At 44.4% G+C, this 24,714-nt stretch overlaps 1 long non-coding RNA gene across 1 annotated transcript; it reads right to left on the bottom strand.

The window, feature by feature from the left end:
• Positions 1-214: 214 nt before the first annotated feature.
• On the bottom strand, positions 215-24,028 carry LOC135974234 (uncharacterized). Its single transcript, XR_010591456.1, has 3 exons — positions 23,890-24,028; positions 23,319-23,415; positions 215-337 (listed from the first exon to the last, which is right to left on the bottom strand). It is a non-coding gene; the product is annotated as an uncharacterized LOC135974234 (long non-coding RNA).
• Positions 24,029-24,714: the final 686 nt, after the last annotated feature.

The raw sequence follows: 24,714 nt of genomic DNA, 5'->3' as shown, positions 1-24,714 counted from the left end.
TGCTTTTGGTGACAAATATACATATGGGGAAGCTGTAATGACACTGTTCTGCAAATTAATACAGAAACAACAGCACATTGGTGAGGCTGAACTCATACCTCTGCGCCCAGACACTGTTACACAATACATAGCACCAAGACCTATTCTTTTTTGTTGGTTTTCCAGCAGGCTGCTGGACTGTTCCTTCTGATGCAGATTATTACGGTTACTTACTACTCACTGTAGTGTTCTGTCCCCCTCTAGTGGTAGCTGGGTCCAATATAGAGGTTGATGAGCCTGCTGTGCTAATGTAACCCACACACCTCCTGGGTGTGGTGTTCTGTCCCATCTAGTGGCACTTAGAGAGAGAAAGATAAAGTAAGTCTGCTCTACAACCTTAGCTAACAGTCAGTTGGCTTTTAGCTCATGTGGTGGAGACTCACGCACTAAGTTCCAGAGGTCCCAGGTTCGATCCTCCTGCCGACGACCGGGGTCTGTCGGTGTGACACTAACAGAGGTGACCCTTTCATCTCAGGCAGTAGAGTCTCATGCTTTTAGACTATCCGATGGCAAGATCTGTCCCTGCTACCAATGACCCACATAGCGGCACCTCGACACTACCATGGCAGGGTAGCAGCTAACCAAAATCCGCCACGTGTTCTCTATAGAGATTGAGTTTTTGGACTCTTCTTCCGGGGACATGTCTCTGGTACCCATCCCACATTTTATACAAGAGACCTGTCCTTCTAAGGTCCGCCCTAGGAATTATTTTGGGGAACTTCTAGTCTAACCTCTGTATAGCACAGGTCATAGATGATCACAGTGGTCCCTTCTCGTCTTGGAATCTCTGAAAAAGATGCTCTAATTCAGCTGAGCGGTGATGTTTATCCTCTGAGCTGTTTGCACTTTGCATCACCAGACCTCTGTACCTTGCAGACACACAGCTGTGGAGAACCTTAAGAGGTCAGGCTGGGAAACTTGAGCTAGAAGTGAGAGCCAGTGGAGTGATTCAAAGAGGGGAATGACACAGAGCAGCAGGCGAGGATGGTATTAGCCACTGCATTTTAGATAGGGGAGGAGAGCAAAAGGAGAATTGAGAAGCTCAGAGAAGATGATGTACACATCAGTACAGTAGTCAAGGTGGCATAATGGAGCATTTTAGCCATAGAAGCCCAGGGGAGGGGTTGGGTGCTTTAACTTGGATCCTGAGCTTGTATAAACCAACATTAACATCAAAGGACCTATGATGATTACACCATCTGAGGATCTGGCCCACTCACCTAGAAAGCACCAGCAGGGTTTGGTGACAGCCTGGCTGTGCAGGCCTTTGTATCTGCCTCATTATGCTCAAATGACACCATTGCCCTTCACTAAAAAAACCAAAACTCAACAATAACTTTCACTAACTTGACTCTAATTGAACTGTCCTGTATGTAACCGTTCTAGAGAAATGGTGATTTCTGCAATCAGTTGAGAGGAAAGAGGCTGGGGGAAAGAAAATAAGCCACAGACACAGATAAGGAGATTTTATTCAGCTTTATTTGACAAGTTTTATTACACTGAGAAAACATAACGTATCTAATCTCTTTGCAGCTGTTGCAGACCTTCAGCCTTTATTACTTAAATCCCATTAGATATAAAATTGTTTCTATTTGTCAATGGCATGATATCTTTTTTTTATTACTATTATTATCATCAGAGAGTCCTGTGAGTGTGGCCAAGAATACAATTTCTGGTTTATCTTCTTACCAAGGGGCAAAGTTACCCAATAATTTTGGGCTGCTTAAATGTCCTACATTTTAAAAAGACGGGCAAGTTGCATGTGCTTTTTAATAGCCACGTAGTGACACTAAATAGTGCCCCATCATTTTCTGAGCATTCTGTTTCTTTCCCACTAATCTGTCTTAGAAGTGACATGAATTGCAAATCTCTGCAAGCTAGCCCATATTATTCATTATTTCAATTACGGTAGCTCCTGGAGTTCCCAACTGAAATTGCAGCCACACTGTGCTAGGTGCTGTACAAATACAAAGCAAAAGAGTCCCTATACCAAAGGCCTTAAAATTACAGCTGGTTAAACAAAAAATTTAGTCTGCAAAATTTTAGCAAACTTCCATATTTTCCACACACACAAAAAAAAAAATTTCAGCAGGAATTCAAATCCCCAAAATATTTCAACTTGGAAATTCTGCTGTGGTGCACTGTAGCTCAGATACCTCATTCTCCACTATATCTGGGTTCCCTGGTTAGATAAAAATCTCCCATGATGCACAACAGTCCCCCCTCTTTTAGGGTTGCCAACTTTCAACTCGCATAAAACCTGCTCCCTGCCCTGCCCCTTCTGAGGCCCCGCCCCCTGCTTACTCCATCCCCCCTCCCTCTGACACTTGCTCTCCCCACCCTCACTCACTCATTTTCACTGGGCTGGCTGAGGGGACTGGGGTGTAGGAGGGGGTGAGGGCTATGGCGGGGGGGGGCTCAGGGGTAGGGCTGGGGATGAGGGGTTTGGGGTTCAGGAGGGTGCTCTGGGTTGGGATGGAGGTGAGGGCTATGGCTGGGGGTGCAGGCTCTGGGGTGGGGCTGAGGGGTTTGGGATGCAGGAGAATGCTCCAGGCTCAGATCGAGGGGTTTGGAGGGCAGGAGGGGGATCAGAGCTAGGGCAGGGGTTGGGGCCCCCAGAGGGGAGTCGGGGTGCAGGCTCCAGGTGGCGCATACTTCAAGCAGTTCCTGGAAGCAGCAGCATGTCCCCCCTCCAATGTGGAAGGTGTGGCCAGACAGTTCTGCACACTGTCCCGTCTGCAAACGCCACCCCCGCAGCTCCCATTGGCCACAGTTCCTGGTCAATGGGAGCCGCAGAGACAGTGCTTGTGGCGGGGGGAGGGGGGCATATGACAAGCCCCCTGGCTGCCTCTACATGTAGGAGCTGGAGGAGAGACATACTGGCTGCTTCCCGGAAGCTGCGCGGTGCAGAGGCTAAAAGGGATCCTGCCAGCCTCGCTGCACGGTGCCACCAACCGGACAGTGAAAGGCCCAGTCAGCGGTGCTGACCAGAGCTGCCAGGATCCCTTTTTGACCGGGTGTTCTGGATGAAAACCAGACACCTGGTCACCCTACCCTCTTTCTTGGAGAGGAGAGGCAATGCATCAGGGAGATCCCTGGCCATGGTGCATGCTGGGAAGTGGATTCCAGCACAGAGTGGAAAATGAGGACCTCAGACAACCTAACTACAATTCGCAGTAGGTAACATTCCAGCATTTCCAAATCAAACCATTTTGGTTTTCAGCTAAAATATTTGAGTGCAGGGCATTTGGATTTTCAACCACAACTCAAAACATGGACACCCACATTTTTTCTGTTGAAAAATTGTTTTGACGGCAAAGTTTCAACTGCTGCTACTTACAACCGGAACACACAGAACAGACAAATGGTGGGAGGAATATTTTGCTGAAAATGATTTGCTCAGGATTCATGCAGTGGAGCCATAGATTAGAATGCAAGTCTGCTGACTCACAAACCCAAACTCCCACATCACTTCTCAGAACCCCTCAAGAACATTCATCTCATTACTGAGGGAACCTGTACATGGGCACCGACTCCATGGGTGCTCGGGGATGGAGCACCCATGGGGAAAAATTGGTGGGTGCTCTGCACCCACCTGCAGCTCCCCGCCACACCCCCTCACCCCAGTTCACCTCCGGCTCTGCCTCCTCCCCTGAGCGCGCTGCCACGTCCTGCTTCTCCCCCCTCCCTTCCAGTGCTTGTGCCGTGAAACAGCTGTTTCGCGTGGCAAGCGCTGGGAGGGAGAAGAGGCGGGCTCAGGGAAGAGACGGGGTTGGGCAGGGATTTGGGGAGGGGTCCAATAGGGGCAGGGAGGGAGAGGAGTTGGGCAGGGCCATGGGGCGGGAGGGTGCGAGCACCCACCAGCACCAACGAAAGTTGGCGCAAGTGAACATGTACGTTCCTTATCATTGCCAAAAGGAATGAAAATGTGAATCCCTTACAGACTAGGCCATAAAAGTTTAAACAAATGACTAAGTCACTGATCCTGGATGGATACCATTAAGGAGAGGTGTGTTTTTTCCCTTTTGTTTTTATTGATGGTGTAATCTCTCTTGCGCTTTTTATTGGTTTAATTTTCTTTGTGTAGCGTGGGTTTTATGGAACAGATTCGTTCCTGCTGCTTCTCCAGTGGAGATTCGCTAGGGAGCCCCCTTTATGTCTTTTGGATAAACCTTCATATATTTTCTAAGGTATTAATGTTTTATTTATGTATGCTTTGGGCAATTGCTCTACCGCATTCTCTTCACTAGCTATGGCCTTTATTCGGCAAAGCAGTTACACGAATGCTTTACATTAAGCCTAGGAGTAACCACACTGGGATGACTGACATGCTCAAAGTTAAGCATACGCTTAAGTGGTTTGCTGGATCCGGGCCTGTGGACCCAATCCTGCCATCTTACAAAGACTCCTGCTCCCATTGAAAGCAACAGGAACAATTGAACAACAGTAGGATCAGGTGCTCAGCCAAGAGTCCCACTGACTTGGGGTTCAGTTTCTGGGTGTGCGGCTGCAAGGACTGAAATTCCGAGGTGGAACTCAGCAGGTCAGACCTGGCCCCAGATGCTGAGGAGAGCAGTCAGCACTGAGCCGTCCCATGAGTTTGTACCAGGCCTGATTTTGGCCTGGTGCATCTATGGAGATGGGCATTTTTGCAGAGTCATTTTGAAGGATTATTTCAAGTCTTTCTCTGAACTGGGTTTGGATTCTTTTTTTCAGGGCAACTCCCGATAAATGTCTTCACTTTTTAGCTGCAAGGGAAGAAATCTCAGGTGTACAAGAGCAATATCACAATAAATAACAATAAGACAAAGCACAGTTAAATCCTAGTTAAAGAGCAGGGTTAGGATAGTGGTGGGATACCTGTAGACTCTCCGAACCCAAGATCAGATCATTCTCTCCACTCACTTCCTTCCTGGGCCCAGAGAGACAATCAGTAGGCAGAACAGGCACAAAATGGTCCTGATTCAGCAAATCACTTTAACACATGTTTAAGTTTAAGCACAGTTTAATTTTCACTGACATCAACTGGGATGACTCACGTGCTTAACTTTAAGAATGTGTTTAAGCACTTTGCTGAATCAAAGTCAAAATTCTGATCCATAACTTGAACCCCCTTAACATTCAAACATGTTCAGATACAATGTTTTGGAAGGGTCAAAGAGAGAAGAGAAGAGCCAGCAAACCCCCCACCACAATTCAGACCTAGATCCAGGCTCACGGTGCAACCTCCACTCCATAAGAACATAAGAACGGCCGTACTCAGTCAGACCAAAGGTCCATCTAGCCCAGTGTCCTGTCTACCGACAGTGGCCAATGCCAGATGCCCCAGAGGGAGTGAACCTAACAGGTAATGATCAAGTGATCTCTCTCCTGCCATCTATCTCCACCCTCCAGTGCTCAGTTCGCTTGGATCTTTGGTTGTGGGGTGGTGTCCATGTCTGAACCAGTGACTAACTGCTCAGAATGCTACTACTCACTGAAAGTGGTTGAAACAGAACAGTGCAAAAAGCTTATTTCCTGGAGCCTTTATATATATAAAAAAAAGTTTCAGCAAGACAGATTTGCCGTGTTTTATGGTAGAGTGCACATATCATCACTGTTTTCTGATTAATAACTAAATAGCTCCTATCAGACCCTCTGGCATTAAAATCATGTCTAGTGTACCTGGAGTTCAATTGTGCACATTTCAGGGTATTTACAAGTGTCGGCTTTGGCAACTACATAAAATCACCATGTCCTGTGCAGAATTTACACCCTAGAGTGTAAAATTACAGTGATGGGTTGGTTTTTTGTTGTTATTCTTTTAATGTTTTACAATATAAATGACAAAAAGTGAGGACAAGCTACACATGAGAAACAAAATATTCACATTCACTGGATTATAAGTCACAAGGGTTTCAATGGATCACATCTGTGTCTTGAATTTTGATCGATTACACTCCGAATAAATGATTGAGCAGAACCTCAGCTGGTGTCAAATGGCATACCTGTACGTAGCTGGCCCATTGTCCACAGACAGGTGAGCACAACATTTAGTTTAGACACTATGGTCAGGGGCCCATATAAATAGCTAAAACAGATCGTCTGAACAGACGTAAAGAAGATCAGAATCAGGCAGGTTCTCTGAAAGTGTTGCCAGGTACCAGGAAAATCTGTGCCTATAGCTACTGTACCAGCTATCCAACTTCATTAGCACCATCAGTAATTTGTCCCACCCTGCCTGGCACTAAAGTCCTTTGCTGACAAAACAGTACTCGGCTGGAGAGACCTAAGTAATGGCACAAAGTTCGGTACAAACGGGAACTAATTAGTTCTCAGAACTCTCCTTTGAGGCAGGAAATATTTCCCCCTTTTTACAGTGGGGAAACTGAGGCTGGGAAGAGTAAGACTAAAGTTTTTTCTCGGAACTTTTAAACCCAAACGGTTAATTATTTGGATCTGTAATTGTTGGTGTGGGCACATCAGTAAACATGGCCTTTTCATACTCACTGCAGTGGGGATTTTGCTAGGGCAGGGGTAGGCAACCTATGGCACGCGTGCCGAAGGCGGCACACGAGCTGATTTTCAGTGGCACTCACACTGCCTAGGTCCTGGCCACGGGTCTCGGGGGCTCTGCATTTTAATTTAATTTTAAATGAAGCTTCTTAAACATTTTAAAAACCTTATTTACTTTACATACAACCATAGTTTAGTTATATATTATAGACTTCTAGAAAGAGACCTTCTAAAAACGTTAAAATGTATGAGTGGCACGCGAAACCTTAAATCAGAGTGAATAAATGAAGACTCGGCACACCACTTCACTTCTGAAAGGTTGCCGACCCCTGTGCTAGAGTAATGAAAAAAGATTTAAGACTCAGATGAATTATATATGCATACTTTAGTGACTATATATAATTTTACTTTTTAGCACATAAGAATAAAGTGGTTTCTATTCTTGCTTGGTAAAAATAAATCAGAATTGTCCAGTATTTTCTCATTGATACATCTTTATTACCAGTGATGAAGCACAAAGCAGGAAGATCCCAATAATTAGATTTCAGGTTGACTTTGTTGGGCTGGTTTCAGAGTAGCAGCCGTGTTAGTCTGTATCCGCAAAAAGAAGAACAGGAGTACTTGTGGCACCTTAGAGACTAACAAATTTATTAGAGCATAAGCTTTCGTGCATCCGAAGAAGTGGGCTGTAGTCCACGAAAGCTTATGCTCTAATAAATTTGTTAGTCTCTAAGGTGCCACAAGTACTCCTGTTCTTCTTTTTGTTGGGCTGGTACAGGCAATTAGAAAAACCTGTCTCTTTTCTTTTAGCAGTTAGTACCAAACTGAGAAAATTTGGTATGAAACTCACAGAAAGAGACCAGATTCTGCTCTTTCTTGCATTGGAGTCGATCAAAAGCTACCTTCCAAGGAAGTCAGTGGAAAACCAATATAAATGACAGCAGAATTGGAGCGCAAGTATAAGATTTCTTTCGCTGTCACTTTCCTGACCTACTCTGAATAGTAGCTGCGCTATGCATAGTTTAAATAAAGTTGCTTTAAAAAAAAAATCAATCCAATATATTTTTGTTCTTATGCCTGCCACAGGGCAGCCAGACGCTCTGATGTGATTGCTTTAAGGGTTAATGCTCTGAATACAGAACATAAATGAATTAACATGCAAATGTGTTGCATATTCCTTTGCTTGTCAGTATCCTGGTCAGCCTCTGTGGTTCTACTACTCCATTCTAAACACCCACTGTCAGAGGGGGTGAGGGAAATGAATAAAAAAATTTCACAGAGAAGCTACTGTAGTTGATTTTCACTATAAAGCATGTGTTGGGATGCCCCATTAACCTTCCTGTGGCTTAACTTTGGCAGTGACATTTTATAATTACCCAGGACAGACTCTGCATATCAACATGTAACGGAGAGATTGGTCAATAATTTATTGCAACAAGCTTCCACGAGATATTATACATGAATTATGAATGGATGCACTTTAAACAAAGTTCTCAACAAAAGTTGATTTTTCTCCCCTTTTTCTTCCTTGGCTCTTGATTCAGGCTAGAGGAATCTGCCTACAAGGAACAGATGTTACCAGAAGACTAATTAGGCACTAAAATGATAACATTATGTTGCAGAAACTGTAGTGCAATTTTTGAAATCAACCAAACTTAGCACATTAAAATAAACTAATTCAGTTAGCATGATTTAGTAACAAATGATCTGGTTCATCTCCAAGGGATGCAAAAAATGGAAGATGGGAACTGATTATCTAGGGCCAAGTGACTAGTGATTTTCGACCTCAAGTGCCGGATGGCTGACATGAGACATTGTAAAGGAGCCCTGATTTCAAACATTGCCAAGCACATGGCCCCATGAAAATCCCCCTGAAGTCGGGCACCCAAAAATGGGAGCTCCCAAGGTCACTATAGAAAAATGTGGCCTCTCTCTCTCTCCACACACACACACACACACACACACACACACACACACACACACACGAATTGAAGATCTAGAATTATTTGTACCACTATAAATTCTGAGCCAGAGAATGTTAATACTCTTTAGGCACTATCATGATAATAGAGAGACTTGATCAGGACTGAGACTCCCACTGCACTAGGTGCTATACAAAGTAAACTTTTCAGAGCCCATATTGTCTCTATCTAAATAGCTAAAGGCTGGGAGGTAAGAGAGGCACAGAGAGGTTAAGTGACTTGCCCGTGGTCACACAGTAGGTCAGTGGCAGAGATGGGAACAGAACCGAGGTTTCCCAGTCCAGTATCCTATCCACTAGGCAACCGTGCCTCCCAACATATTATATATCATCACTAAAGTGAAGTCTATTATTTTGCAGCAATTCAATGTTAGATAAGATCATGTAATCACACAACTGTATTCACACAATTTCATTGGGCTCCCATTTATCCAAAAGGCAAAGTTTCCCATTGGTTTAGAGCTGGATGAAGTCCTGGCCCCACTGAAGTCAATGGGAGCTATGCCAGCAATTTTATGGTGCTGCAAGGCTCAAGTCTGTTCTTGGATGTTTCAGAAGGAACAACACACAAAGCCTGAGGCTTTTGGAAACAATTATGCTTTACCACCTTTATTCTTTAAGCAAATGCCCTGGGATCTACTGGATTCAGATCACTCAGCATTTCAGTTTCGTTCTACTAAAATATAGGTCTTTTCACTAGATTGTTTTCCCCCTCCTTAGTTGAGCCAGGCTTTCTAAACCAATCACATCCCCATGTCTCTCAGTGGATTGTCTCTGAATTTAGCCAGTTTTATAAACTGCTGTGCACATAATTAGGTTCCTCGACCAAGTACTGTTTTATCAACATGCCAGCAAGGGACTTTAATGCCAGGCCTGGTGGAATACATTACTGATGGTGTTAACAAACTTGGCTATCTGGTACAGCAGCTGTACAAACAGCCATGCAATACATGAGAGACCTAGATTTTCCTGGTAGTTGGCAACGCTTCCAGAGAACCAGCCTGATTCTGGTCTTCATTATGCCTTTCCAATCCATCTATATTAGTTACTTATATGGTTCGAAGTCATATACTACATGAGCATCTCAGAATCTTTAATGTATTTATCTTCACAAAACCCATGGACGGTAGAGAAGTGCTATACAGTATTACGATTTTATGGACGGGGAACAGAGACACAGACAGGCCAAGGACCACCTCTTCAAACAAGTTAGATGGACAGCAGGGATCTAAAGTGTGTGTGGAATTTTATTCACTATAACAGCACGTGCAGTTACCTGATGTGTGAAAGATCGCTATAACTGCATGCAAATTAGGCATTTTATTCAAAAATCATCATGGAAATAGGCACACGTTTTCAAATGGAAAATTGAAAACTTAGATTTTCTAAGCCAAAAACTGAATTAGAAAAAAGAAAAAAAGAAAAGAAAATTTTCAAAAGAAATGAAAAATATCCCATGAGAACTTTAAAAGTAATTTTTCCTCAAAAATGAAAAAGTAAAAATAACCAGCCCTGCTATAAACACTTTAGAAAAAATAAAGGACGCATACTTTGCACATCTAAGCAGGTATGATAGGAGCGATAAATCATCATGCTATGTGGAAGAGATGATATCATTAAGCGTTACGGGCAAAATTCAGCTGTGGTGTAAGTGGATGCAACCCCGTCACTACAAAAAGTAATTTCCCTTCCCTTGATATTCATCCCTTCTTGTCAACGGTTGAGAATAGGTCACTTCCACCTTAATTGAATTGGCCTCGTTAGCACTGACCCCCTACTTGGTAAGGCAACTCCCATCTTTTTATGTGCTGTAATATATATTCTGCTTACTGTAGTTTTCACTCCATGCATCTGATGAAGTGGGTTTTAGCCCACAAAAGCTTATGCCCAAGTAAATTTGTTAGTTTAAGGTGCCACAAGGACTCCTTGTTGTTTTTGCTGATACAGACTAACACGGCTACCACTCTGAAACCTATCACTGATGGTGGTGATGCACGAGAGAGACATCTGCTTAGGTCAAGGCAGAATTTGGCCGTGTCAGTGTGGGAATGTGTTTTACTTAAGCTGAGTTGGATCACAGATAGCAACACATTCTATAACATTCTGAGGACAAGACTGAAATACAGCATACCTTGAGATCCCCTTTTTCATTTTTAAGAGCAGCAATCCAATGAAGACTTGGTTAAGAAATGCTAAGGTGCAAATTTAAACACTAAAAAATGGAATGCTAATGGCAAGATGCAAGGGTACCCTGATCTCTGACCGCTTGTGCATTTGTACTGTGATACTCGATCCTAGGCAGGCACTGACCGCAGATCTAAAAATATTAAGCCAGCTAAACATCCAACCCATGGCTTTTAAATAAATGCCTGACCACATGCTACATCTCCAACAAACACACGACTATGTTTGTTTCATTCATGTATAGTCTACAATACTTACTAGCATTTTCTCTGAAAATTTTGTTTTTAGGAGCAAAAGCAGGGTTTTTTTTAATGGCAAAATAGGATTTTTGGCTGTAGAGACCGCTTTTCATCATTGCCAGTTCTTCACGACAAGAGCAGCAGCAACAACGGTTTTGTGAGCTTTTGCCAGGATTTTCCTTTTTGGATAGCTCTAGTCAGTTGTATTTTGCTCTTAGGAGGTAATATGATGTGACAAATGCAATCCACAATAACATGCCACCGCTCAATAAATTATCTTCAAAACTTACAATACAAAACAAGTTAATTTTGTATAGCAGCTTTCATAGAAACCCAACCCCAGAGCACTTTACAGAGCTAAATAATACAGGAGAGTGGATAGCATACAGGAGTGATTGTCAAATTGAGGTCTGTGGACCACCAGTGATTTAGAAAGTCCTTCCCGGTGGCTCATAGAATGAAATATAAAGAACCACTTCCTGGTGGCTTACAGAGAAAAATAGTCATAACCAATTTTGTGACCGAGTCAAGGTGTTAGAGGGGAAATGGGAAATTGTTCAGGCCGTATGGCAAACATGCCCATGCAAGGTAGTAATAAATGGGTGTAAGATCCTCATTACTCTTGAATATATGCTACCTGGTTCATGGGTAGCAGAACGGAGGAGAGTAGAAGGAAGAGCAGCCACTGTCGGTTGCTACCTCTTCTTCTGCTCAGGCAGGTTCAGAGTGGACTCCACTTCCCCAAATGCCAGCTTGTCCCACTGGGCTGGGAAAAGAATTGCCCTGGCTTATTTCCGTCATGGAGCAAGGGGAAAGAAGGGACCCAGTGGTGACCAAATTGTGACTCTCACCTATGTACTGCCCCTCACTTACAATTAGGGCAGATTGTAAAGTGACCTATAAACTACATCTTCTGACGTGGCCCATGGAATAGAAATGTTGTAATGCCTGAAGAGCAGCAGTGGCAAAGACACTTTTTGGTAAATACATTCAACGCTCAGCCAAGGCGAAGCAGAACTAAGCAATAATGGGGCAAGGGAGAGGCCGTTCCAGGTTCAGCAGGCTGCAGAGGATAAGGTTCTCCCAGAAATATGAGAGAAGAGGCCAGTGCTCAATGGCGAGAGATGGACAGAGGAAGTCCAAGAGGCAGGCTGACGAGCAGTTGGCGAACGGAATCATGAAATGAATGGGCGTGTTGGAAGATGGCAGGGATGTAGATGCATGGGAGAAGATAGAGGCTGTGTTCTGTTGGAGTCTGAGGAACTGGATCTCAGGGAGGTAGAGTGAGGTGCAATCACAGTGAGCGCAAGAGGGGATGAAATCAGTGCTATATGGGCAGGCATGTTGCAGTGGTGGCAGTCGGCAGCCATATTGTAGGGAGAGGTTCATATTATTGGTTGTACCCTCTTAACTACTGACACATAAGATCAGATGTTCAGTTGATGCCAATGATGTCAGCATTGAAGTCAGTGGCGCTACACCCATTTATACCAGCTGGGGATCTAGGCCAAAACCTTTGTTAGTCAATGGTCAGCAAGTAATGAGATGACTATTTCACTAGGAGGGTGGTGAAGTACTGGAATGGGTTACCTAGGGAGTTGGTGGAATCTCCATCCTTAGATGTTTTTAGGGCCTCGCTTGACAAAGCCCTGGCTGGGTTGTTTTAGTTGGGGATTGGTCCTGCTTTGAGCAGGGAGTTGGACTAGATGACCTCCTGAGGTCTCTTCCAACCCTAATCTTCTATGACTCAGACTTTATGGCCAAAGGGACCATTGTGATCATCCAGTCTGACCTCCTGCGCATTGCAGGCCACAGAACCTCCCCCCCCCCCATAATAGACTCCTAACCTCTGGCTGAGTTACTGAAGTCCTCCTGATTTTTAAAGACTTCAAAATTACAGAGAATCCACCATTTACTCTACTTCGGACCAGCAAGTGAGCAGGCCTCATGCTAAAAAGGAAGACAAAAAGAACCCTCTGGTCTCTGCCAATCTGACCTGGCAGAAAATTTCTTCCTGACCCCAATTATGGTGATCAGTTGTCCATATGTTCAGAGTCTAAGACCCACCAGCCAGACACCTGGGAAACAATTCACTATAATAACTCAGAGCCCTCCCCATCTAGTGTCCCATCTTTGGCCATTGGAGATATTTGCTACTAGTAGTCGCAGATGGGTCACGTGCCATTGGGGGTAATCTCATCATATCATCCTCTCCATAAACTTATCAAGCTCAGACTTCAAGCCAGTTAGGTTTTTTGCCCCCCACTGCTCCCCGTGGAAGGTTGTTCCAGAACTTCACTCCTCTGATGATTGGAAACCTTGCTCTAGTTTTAAGTGTAAACTTGTGGATGGCCAGGAAAGACATTTTCTATTGTTTAGAGACTGGAAGAGGGGGATGGTTTCAGAACCACCCCATTTCTGCTTTTCTAGTTCCAGGTTTTGAATATGTTTTTAATATTTTAAGACTGTCTCCTAACATGCAATGCTGCTGTCATAACAATTTGTGCAGTCTTGTGACTTACACTGGGTTACAGAGCATTTGTTTTAGAGGTTGCTGGTTCTGATCCAAGCCCAGATTGGTAGTAACTGAAAGTCCTTGTTATCTGATGACTGTCAGGCTTCGTGAAGTAAGTGTTGGCTGAGAACTGCAGTGAGACTGCCAATTCCACTCCCAAAACTGGCATCCCCTTTGGCAATCTAAGACACAATAGTTTATTGGACATGGAGACTGAACTGTCCTGTGTGGTGCTCCAGGGTTGAGGCAAACAAGTGGAGAAATGTGGAGGAAACATGAATTGTTGCATATAAGTAGAGGACTTCAGTATGTAGGGTTGTCATCCCAGCACTGTAAGACTTAAATTCACACTCATTCTCAAAGTAAAAATTACAACATATGTCTACAGCAAGTACCACTAAAAACTCAATATCATAGAATATCAGGGTTGGAAGGGACCTCAGGAGGTCATCTAGTCCAATTTCCTGCTCAAAGCAGGACCAATCCCCAGACAGATTTTTGCCCAAGATCCCTAAATGGTCCCCTTAAGGATTGAACTCACAACCCTGGGCTTAGGAAGCCAATGCTCAAACCACTGAGCTATCCCTCTGCCCATCAGTGTCTGCTTAAAGCACCATGCCTTTTGGGGCTCATAATAGGGGATGCCATGGCAGTGGCAAATACTCAGATTGGAAATGGTGCCCCTTCTTTATAGCACCTAAAGAATTCCTGGGCCCTTTACCAATTTTACATAGTCAGGGATCTCCTCCCCCACCAGGAAAAGGCAACCACCTCTGGTGTGCAAAACAGCAGCTGTTTAGCCGCCACACTGTCAGTTTAGGACAGACGCTGACAAGTAATATCATAGACATGTCCCATTTTAGGAGGAACTGGGGTAATCTTGGATAATCAGAACATGGAGCCTCCACGGTATCCACCTCAGACCCAAGCACATGGCCAATGGAGTCCATGATTCTCCACAGCATGCCCTTTGACCCAAAATGGAGACGGTGACCCTGCTAGGTCCTTCCATTGGAAAAGGTCTTTTTGCCACTATGTCCTTTCCTTCCCCCAGGGCAGGAAGCTGGGCCCTGCCATGCTTCTAGATCGGTCATTTGAACTCTGGGTGTTTGATGATAGTTTCACGTCAGACCTTCCAGCAGTGTCAAGTGGTTAGAATGTAATGGTTCCAATTAGTCCCTTTGCAGTCTCCTGTACATCACATTAACATTTCAATAATCTACTCCCCTAGCTAGGTCTGATAGGAACTTTCCAACTACTGGTAGAACATGAGCCTGAAAACGCTCCCATTAGCTAGATGTATTTGTAACTGGGGATTTATCATTGAACAGGTAGAGACACAGATGTGTGCATTACTAAATGGAGACTCAGTTTTCCATCTCATCCAAGGACAGCACCACAATGGTCCCTAGAATCATCCTGACACTGGGTCAGTCCTGGAATGCTAATGCCACTTCCTGAAGCCCGCTGCATGTTTCTGGAGCTCTCCCAGTCAGGGCCGGCTCCAGGCACCAGCACAGCAAGCAGGTGCTTGGGGCGGCCAATGGAGAAGGGTGGCACGTCCCGCTCTTCGGTGGTGGGTCCCTCAGTCCTTCTTGGAAAGAAGGACCTGCTGCCGAAGAATGAAGCCGATTATGTTCCCCCCCCGCCCCCTTCTTCTTTCCGACGCTTGAGGCTCCAAAAACGCTGGAGCCAGCCCTGCTCCCAGTGAAATCTGTCCTAAGAGTGACCCCACTTGGCTTGCAAGATCCAACAAGATCACAGTTTAGGTGAACATGGCTGCAGGCTTAATTGTTGCTATAAGATGTCTAGCAGGGAAAGCGCGATAGAGAAAGCCACAACAAGCATCTTTTCGGGGTCATCTTCAAGATACGTTAGCAGGTAAACTCTCTGAATGTTGATGCTAATGCACAGTGCAATTGAATAGCATCAATGTGGTTGGGTCGTATAAAAATGTAAATCAATCTGGCTGCTGTCCTCTTTTTCAGTTCACTCCCCCCCTCCGACTTAGAACAGCTCCAGGGCCCAGTAAATCCAGAGTGGCAAAAATAGAGCTCCCCTTAGCCCAGTATTATTTTAGAAACTGAGTGCACAAGGGCAGCGGTCATCACTTCATTTCAGTGAAATAATCCAAGATTAAAACCAGAAGGGACATTTCTGATTTATGGCTTTAGTGATTTCACCTTGCACTGTACTTATTCCAAAAACACTCTGGAAGAGAAACTCAGACAGGCAATCAATAGTTGTTTTCATAAACAAATATGGAGGATATAAACTCCAGATACTGCCAAGAGTGTTTAAATAGAAAGAAGCCAAGGCCCCAAATCGTGACGTTAGCTCTTCATGAGCATAAAGTGCCCTTGACTTCCATGTGGGTGCAAAGGTCCATCAATTCTGAGCTCAGTGTAGGATCTGAGCCTGAAGTGACTTTCCCGAGAGCCTGTTTAGCTACATAATCTCCACCCCTGCTCCGGACCATAGTGAGCCATGCACATTTTTCACCTCAGGACTGGATCACTGTAATTCTCCGCATCTGAAGTGAACGTGAGACTAAAGCAAAAGCTGCCGCTTGCTCAGAACATACTGCCTCCCTCCGACATGATTTAGGCTCTGAGAGGACAAGCCTGTGCTGTTCCCTTCACTGGCTTCCACTGCCAATTTAAGGCCAAGTCCCAGCCTTCAAAGCAATTAATGCAGCAGGTCCCAAGCATACTAGAGACCACGGCTGTGCTCCTCTGGGACAAAGTAAGTCACAATTCTCAGAACAAAGGGCATGTGTAAGCCACACACCTCCTGGGTGTGGTGTTCTGTCTCAGCTAGTGGTGCCGAGACCATTGAGAGAAAGTTAAAGGAGTCTCTACAGCCTTAGCTAAGAGCCCGTTGGCTTTTCGCTCCTGCTGTAGAGGCTCATGCACTAAACTCCAGAGATCCCTGGTTCGATCCTGTCCGCTGACGAGCTGGGTCTGTTGGTATTACACATGCAAGTTATGGACAATGCATTCTCAGCTGAGAGGAGCGGATTGGCACAAACTGCAGAGGAAATTGAAAGATGTTGCCATTTGATAATCAGCTTTCATATCCATTTAATGTTTCCTGAAGGTAAAGCTGTTCTGTTATAACCAAAACAGTTACAGCATCCACCCAAACCCCAATACAAAAAAACCCACATACACTTATCCCAAGGAGAACTTACTATAACTGGAAAGGAAAAAATACTCAGACTACATTAAGACTTCACATTGCTAATCTAATTTACATGGAGGGGTTCAAAGACATGGTGATGAGCAGCTGTACAAAACCACAATATAGGTTGATCAGAGGCAAAAAAGGGAAATCTGGCAAAGCAAAATAGTTCCAATAAATTGGTGAATTGATTGTGTAATGAGGGGGAAAAAAAAAATGTTCTTGACACTTAAATATCATTCTCAATGCAGCAATGTGAACTGGCTCCTGTGTATGTGCACCACTGCCCTCTACTGGATGGAATCAGAGCTGTTCGCCTGCACAGCAGAGGCAGAGCTTGGTAATTACTGGAAAAAAAAGTTTCCATAGTTTGCTCAATTTTTAAAAATCAATTTGTTCAGCCACCTTTACGCTCCTCTGCTGTTCACTCTGATGTAACTGACTCTTCAGGACATACACAAGGGCAGAATTTCAAAGTTGTATGTATGACATCTTCTGGGAAGCCAAACTTTACATTAGCATTTGCACGAGAAGGGTTTTTGCACTCCATCCAAACAGAAACCAGAAACAATATCACGTGACAGTCGCCCAGTCAGTGTAACCAATACAAACTGAACCGCAAACAAAGTGTAAGAGGGCTTTTTGGATACAGCGAGATTAAAAACCCCCAAACAAAAAACAGTTGAGTGCTTTCAAACAGCAGATAAAGTTGAGGAAATTTAGATATATTCATTCCTGATAGAGCCATTAGACCTGCTTCTGTGCAGAGCTCTGCACTGGGATGCCACCGGTTGTTTACTATTTCTAAGACATCTGAGCACTGAAAGATGTGGATGACAAAGGACGGCAAGAAGCATAGAAAGCTGCCTGAAAAGGAGCTCAGCGTCTGTTCAGTCAATATGCACTGTATACAAATGTTTGAGGAGATTTTTAAACCTCCTTTTCATTTAGTTTTTACTGTTAAGTGGCAACAGCAAGTCGTAGCAGCCACAACACCTCTGCCTCCAGCTGTGATAGTTAATACCCTGTCAAGAAGGGATCTGGCTCTTCTAGGAAACTTAATGTCTGGCTAGAGGTAGTGAACAGTGCTGAGGAAGATCAGACGCCAGAAGAAAATGCATAGAGAAGTTTCATAAGTAATAGATCGAGTCAAACCATGTTCCAGGAGTCTATTTGTAAAGCACAATGAGAAGTGGAGTCTCCTTCCTTGGAGGTTTTTAAGGCCCAGCTTGACAAAGCCCTGGCTGGGATGATTTAGTTGGGAATTGGTCCTGCTTTGAGCAGGGGGTTGGACTAGATGACCTCCTGAGGTCCCTTCCAACCCTGATCTTCTATGATTCACAGGAAGAGTGCTGTGGACATGCAAGGCATTCTCTTCTCTTTATATATATATATATAAAGGCTACTCAAGTGCATTTATTCCTGATGCTAAATTAGCATTCACTTATGGCCCGATTCAAAGCCCATTGAAAGCTAATGGAAAGACTCCAATGGGTTTGGGATCAGGCTCTTAGGGGAAAACTGACTTCATTCACCAAAAAATTGCCTAATCAGGCTGTATGTGGGTGGGCTGGAAAGATTAAATCCAGTGTCCCCAGCCTGGGTTCAGGGCACAAATCTTCACTGCAGCTCCCATCACCATTACTTCAGTCTATAAGCTTGAATAATGGCTATAGATCCTCTGTATGTCTCAGAGTCACTGGACTATAAACATGGAGCCTTCACCTCTCTGTCACTACACTGCCTGTTGTGTAAGCCACACCCACTCACTGTGGTGCTCTGTCCCCCTCTAGTGGTGGATGGGCCACAGAGAGGTTACCTGCTATAGCCTTAGCTAATAGACATGGGTCTTTTAGCTCTGGCAATAAAGGCTCATGCTTTAAGATCACAGAGATTTAATCCCTGCTAGCAACAACCTACCAACGGGCATGATGTTATAAGGCACAGCTATATAGCAACTTGGGGGGCTTGGGCTCCCCACCCCAGCTCAAGCTATCAATCTGTCTGTGTGTGACTGGTCCAATAGAAGATATTACCTCACCCATCTTAGTGTTCATTTTGAAATTTCCAAGTGGGGGGGGGAGGGGAGGAAGAATCAAAAGGAACATTTTCCTGTGAAAAGTTTTGTGGGGGGGGAAAAAAAAAATTCAACCATCTCCATTATTCTGGGATTATGTTACCCATGACTCCAATGCAGCCAACTGTGAGATGGAACGCAGTAGCCTTTAAATTTTACAGAGCAATGCTACACAGTGCTTCAGGACAGTATGCGATGAGCACTGCACTGAACTGAAACTACAGGGCAGTTTGCTTAAGCAGAGCGTGATGGTCAGCCTTTCACGGCTCCATTCAAGAAGCCTGTTGAGGATTGACCACCATATACTTCTCTGCAGGTCTAACAACATTCAACCCAGCTTTTACTCCATCACAAACTAATTGCATATGAAGAACGCCAGCAAATCCACTGTACTAATTTAACAGGAAAACAAATTCCAATTTAACTCTGCAACATTTTCCTATGAAGATATTACACATGTTAATTAATATCATGATTAGGTGCCATTACTCATTGCTCTCTTCCATTCACGGAGATCAAGTCTTTATTGCAATATTGATAGTTTGACACAAAGAGAAATAGGTCTGATTCTCTAACACTGGTGTAAATCACTAGTAACTCCAGCTGAAGCCAATGCAGTGTCTGTAGTAAAGCCACTGTGGGTGGGTGAGAGGAAACATATCAGGCCTATTATCTCTTGCAGTTTGGTAAGGTGCATGTTGAGATCCTGAGTGCAAATACAAATACATCCAATGGGTTACAAGTCAAATACAAATGTTTTGTACTAACTGTAGTACTTACTAAAGCACTACACCCAATAGTAAATGTATGCAGCATCAAGCCTATAAACAACTAGATTTTCATAATCTTAACTCTCAGGATTTAAATATTTATACTATAAAAATTCTCTCAAACCAACTCACTTAATTGCAGACAAACAGAAGCTAAAGTTCAGGGGTGCTTAATTTAGGGCCACATCCTACTCCCTTTACACCCAACCAGGAGTAATTGTATTTTAAGTCAATGATGCTACTCAAATGAGGAAGGAATGCAGGACTGGACTCTCGAACCCTGATCTTGCAACTTGTTCCATGCAGGCAGAACCCTATGCCTGGGCAATGTCCCAACGACTTCAGTGGGGTTCTCTGCAGGCGTAGGGGTCCATGCATGCAGGACAAGTTGCAACTCAGGTATTGTTACGGTCCTCCTGGACATGTTTGGTTTGTCTGTATAGTACCATGCAGCCTTATGTTGCTGTAGAAATAGTAATAAGAGAAGGCTCAATTTCCTTCAGTCATGCCTTTCAGTGCAGTTGACAAACACTTCTAGATTGGCATGCAAGTGGGAAAAGCGGAGCTTTGAAGCCTCAGAAGCTCAGTGCCCTGTTGCCTTTTGCTCACACAACAGGGCTGAAATGAACTGCCAATCACAACACAGGCAGAAAATCCTCTGCAGAGTTAAGCCAGCTGGAGAGAGTTATTTTGACCTGATCTCAAAGGAAATAGAGGCATTGTATGTATTCCCCATGGAAAGGCAAAGTACGTTGGCTCTTGGCTTTATTCCAGACATCTCCAGACACTTAAAGACACAGTTCAGAACAAAAGCCTTTAAAAGCGCTCAGGAGAGGACTAAATAATTGGAGAGTGTAACATTACCATAAGTTCCAGCAAAAGAATGAGAAGTGATTTGAATGGAAACCTATTCACAGTGTTTGGTTACTAGTGTTACTTTAAACTAGCTTTTAGCTGAAAGGTCATTGCTAGGGCTGGCCAGGAAACAAGAATTCTGTTTCCCCAAAAAGGAGGAGGTTTCAACATGTGTTTTTCATGGCGATGCAGACCAAAAACGAGATTTCCAGGCTCTCTTCCGCTGGCCCAATGAATAGTTAATTTATACACTGACCAGAATTTCCAGTCTGGACCCGAGCAACCTTCCCAACAAAAATATTGTCGAAAAAGAGACATTTATCCAAAAATGTTTCAGTTTCGATAGGTTGGCATTTCCCCAATGAAAACATTTCCAACCAGCTGTCGCCATTGTGGGAACTGGCCTGCAACTCTCAGCAGACCAAATAACCCTTGGGATTTAATTGCTCTCGTATCCTCAGCAAATAGCTTTCTCACCAGGAGCAATGTTTAACCTAGGCCTCTTCAGGAACACTGGGTAAGAATGACTGGGTATAAACAGCAGGGTTGGCAGAATAAACACATTGGTGCCAAAATGCTGTGTGTTTGCTTCATCTCAGTCAGGGGTTCTAATCCCTACTGATAGAAAGGGACTTGGCAATGCTGTGATCAACCCAAGCGTTCACAAAAAATTGTGAGCCCCCCCCCCCCCCAAATTATGAGATTGGCGTAAAGATCATGAGATTTAATAATTGTATATATTTTTTTAAATTACTTTCTGGCTTTTGCACCTTTAGGAAATTATGTTTTCCAGCATTTTGCTGCAAGCATAAAGACTAGAAACTTTATTTTACGAAGGAAAGCCAAGATTCTGATGTGCTCATGTGACGCCAAGGCAAAACACCCAGGAATTACAATGGGACCTGAATTTCACGCAAGGGATTTAAGAAAGACAGCAAATATCATGATAAAAATCACAGGAGTGGAGGATACTGATCACATGCAGTGTGAGATGCAAGGATCATCCACGGAATAGGTAAGAATGTTCTTCCCTCGATGTGACTTGTTCTCCCCAGGTCGATCCAGAGATCTAACCAAACAGTTGCTGAAGGTTGTTGCCTCTAAGCCATCTGAGCTGTGGCTAATTAAAAGGCACAGGTGCAGTACTGAACTGCAACCAAGACAGTATTGGAGATTGTAATGCATACCCATCCTGATGCTATACCTGGATTTTCACTGCACATGTGCATGCTTCAAAGGAGGAAGGATACAGTCTGACTAAATGTTTCAATGCACCCTCAGGAGATAGATTTTGTTAGTATTCAAGAGCTGAGGAAGCCTTAACCCACCTTCCTTTCTGCTTTTCCTTTGCTAATCAGTGTTTTATTCGGGGCACCTTAAATCAATTTAGAGTGTCATCTCTTCACCAAAAACTCCCCCATTAATAATGCCTCCACTCTGGTCTGGAAGGATCACACAGAGGGATACAAGAATAGTTCAGGCTTCATGCTCATTAGCTCCTTTGCCTCTTTACTCATACTCTTATCAATGGTGCCTGTAAATTTATTCTCACTTCATTTAACACTTTTAGTGGCTTGACCCATTTAACTTTTGGCTGGTTTCTTCAGTGTGCGCTCAGGGTTTCACGTCTGAGCTTCGCTCTCTCTGATTGTTCCTGGCAGGCTGCAGCTTCCCATTTATATAATTAGCCCACCTGTGAGGACTAATGATCCTCTCTCTCTGCAAAAAGAGCGGGCGAGTTAACTTTGCACACTTAAAAGCCACTTCGACTGGTTTGATCGCGCCGTTACTTGTTGCACTTTCCCTGATGAAATGAAAGTGGTTCTCATGTCACTAGGAGACATCGGTTCCAGGGAAGACGAAGAGTCCCGAGTTTTATGAACAAGTTCAGAAAATACAAACCTAGTTCTTTATTTTCTGACCTTGACACAGACAGCATCGTCTGAGGGCTTTTTTTTTTTTTTTTTTTTTTTAAACCTGGGTTATTGTATTGGAAAAAGTCACCTTTAATAGTGTGCATTGTGCAGTATTCATTGGATTGGGCCCTCACCAGGCTGCTGTACTGGACCCGCGCCTCGGATCCCACAAGAGTTCAGGCACCATCTCTCCAGCTCTGGGCCTCCAGTCACACATGCCAGGTGCAGACAAAGTGTCGGACACCTCTTTGGGCGCAGGGGACCCCACAATCCAATTGCTAAGCCCCTGATACTAATGCCAGCTCTCCCAAGCCTCCCCATAGCTGTTGCACAGGTCACCAAAGATGTGGTCCCTCTAGTTAAACTTTCCCTCTTTGGGGACTATGTCACAGCATTTACAAACACAGTTTACTCTTGGACCACACAAGAGAGATACAGATCTATAGAAAGAAAAAACCCTGCATGCAAATCCCTGCCTCAGTTTTCTTACCTTTCCAAGAGCCCGTTGGGAGTTGGACAGTGTCTTTTCAGGGGATCCAGGATTTGTCCCACCCAGCCTTGTCTGCTACTGGCCCTGGCTGGCTCCCCTCTCTCTGCTGGAGCAAGTCCCTTTTATAAAGTTGCTGTCCCCTTTGTCAGGTGACCACGTCACTGACTTCAGGTCCCTCACCAGGTGATCAGTTGCTTGGTTACCAGACCTCCTGGGAGAACAGGCTCCCCTAGCATTAGCCAGCTCATTGTCTTGATTGGGCCAGGTTATTCAATTAATGATGGTCCTTAATGACTGTCCCATTCAGGGGAAGACACCCAGGTGCCAGTCCCTCTTCCCTTAACACAGCAGATATGACGCAAAGATACAGTGAAAGACAACCATAAACATACAGACAGTGTTCATAAAAATCAAACTGGCATTCATAAATTCACACAGGCAGATTGCAAAACGGTCACATATGCTCTAGGGAGCGTTGTTGTAGCCATGTCAGCCCCAGGATATTAGAGAGACAAGCTGGGTGAGGTAATCTCTGTTATCAGACCTATACAAGATTGTAGAGGGTGACACTCACCTCTTGCAAGTGCCCCCTTGGTACAGTGTGTGCGTGTCTGCACTCAGTTTCTGGTGGGTCTTCGGTGACTCAGCCCTCCAGTTAAGTCACACACAGTCTGTAGGTGAAATAAAAAATCAAAACCCTTCCGAGGTACAATTCCAAAGGGGGCCTGTCTCGGTGCCCTATTATGTCTCTTTATCTGCAGCCCTATCCCAGGGCTCAATCCTCAATCAGTCCAACAAGACCTATTACAGTACCCTGGTTCAAACTGTCTCAGCCCTTTCTGGGCTCTCTCAAGTTGTCCTGCTCTGGTATGGAGCAGTGCCCCAGAGCTCCCCAGGTACCCTTTCTGGGCCTTTTTGTCCAGCTGGGCCCCTAAACAGTTCAGTTCCCCTTGTGGGGTGCATTAAAGTCCAGACCACTTCCCCAGAGACTAATGTGGAGGACCCAGGCCTGTCCACTACTCTGGGCCCCAGCCTAGGGAACCTATAGATAGCAGACATCCACCACATCCCTTTATCTAAGCTGCACTGCTGCTATGATTCCCTGGGCCACTTCCCCATGGCCCCAGGACATTCATCACCCTTACCTCAGGGCCTTGTCCTGGTTGAGTCCCAGCAGCCAGCCAGGAGCTCCTTCTTGCTCCTCCCCACCCCCGTCCCAGCGAGCCAGCAACTGCTCTGTCCAAGGTCCTTCAGTCAGCCAGTAGTATCACCTTCACTCCTCTGGCTCCAGGCAGCAACTGTTTTCATTCTGGCCCTGCATCTCTTTTTATACTAGCCTGCTGGATCCTGATTGGCTGCTCACTGCAGCCCCTTTTATGATTGGCTACGTCCCACACAGCCACTGTAGGCAGCTTGGAGGACCCTCTCCACTGCCCTTTTCTGGGATGGGGTGTGGCACACCCATCAGACCTCCAGCAGAGGCCGCAGGGCTTAGTCCACCCAGTCACAAAAATATTACCTCACCGACCTTGTCTCTCACATATGAACTAGCTCAACCAGAAGTTATGGGCTTGATAAGAGGCATCACTCAGTAGTATTCTATAGCTTTAATTATGTATGACGTCAACCTAGATGATCATGGTCCCTTCTGGTCTTAAAATCCATAGATTTTGTAATTAAAACTGGGTGAATTGGGGGAGGGGCAATTATTCATCATTTTAATTTGCAGTTTGATTCAGCCATAAAGCTGATCATAATTTTTCAAATTTAAAAGGTGGATGAAGTTTCAGACATTTGAAATTTTAGAATTGGGAAAATAGTTATCAACAAAAATTGAAACAACATGTTCACAACATTCCTGTTCTGTTTGTCAGGCCACATAGAGCTGACAAGAAAAATTCCAGGGAAGTTTAAAACTGAAAATAAATCAAGGACATTTGAAAAAAGAATCGATTTTTTTTTTGTTTACC

Source organism: Chrysemys picta, chromosome 11, assembly GCF_011386835.1.
Source record: "Chrysemys picta bellii isolate R12L10 chromosome 11, ASM1138683v2, whole genome shotgun sequence".
Lineage (NCBI taxonomy): Eukaryota > Metazoa > Chordata > Testudines > Emydidae > Chrysemys > Chrysemys picta.
Note: the sequence above shows the minus strand (reverse complement) of the source record. Positions and strands in the feature narration are given on the sequence as shown.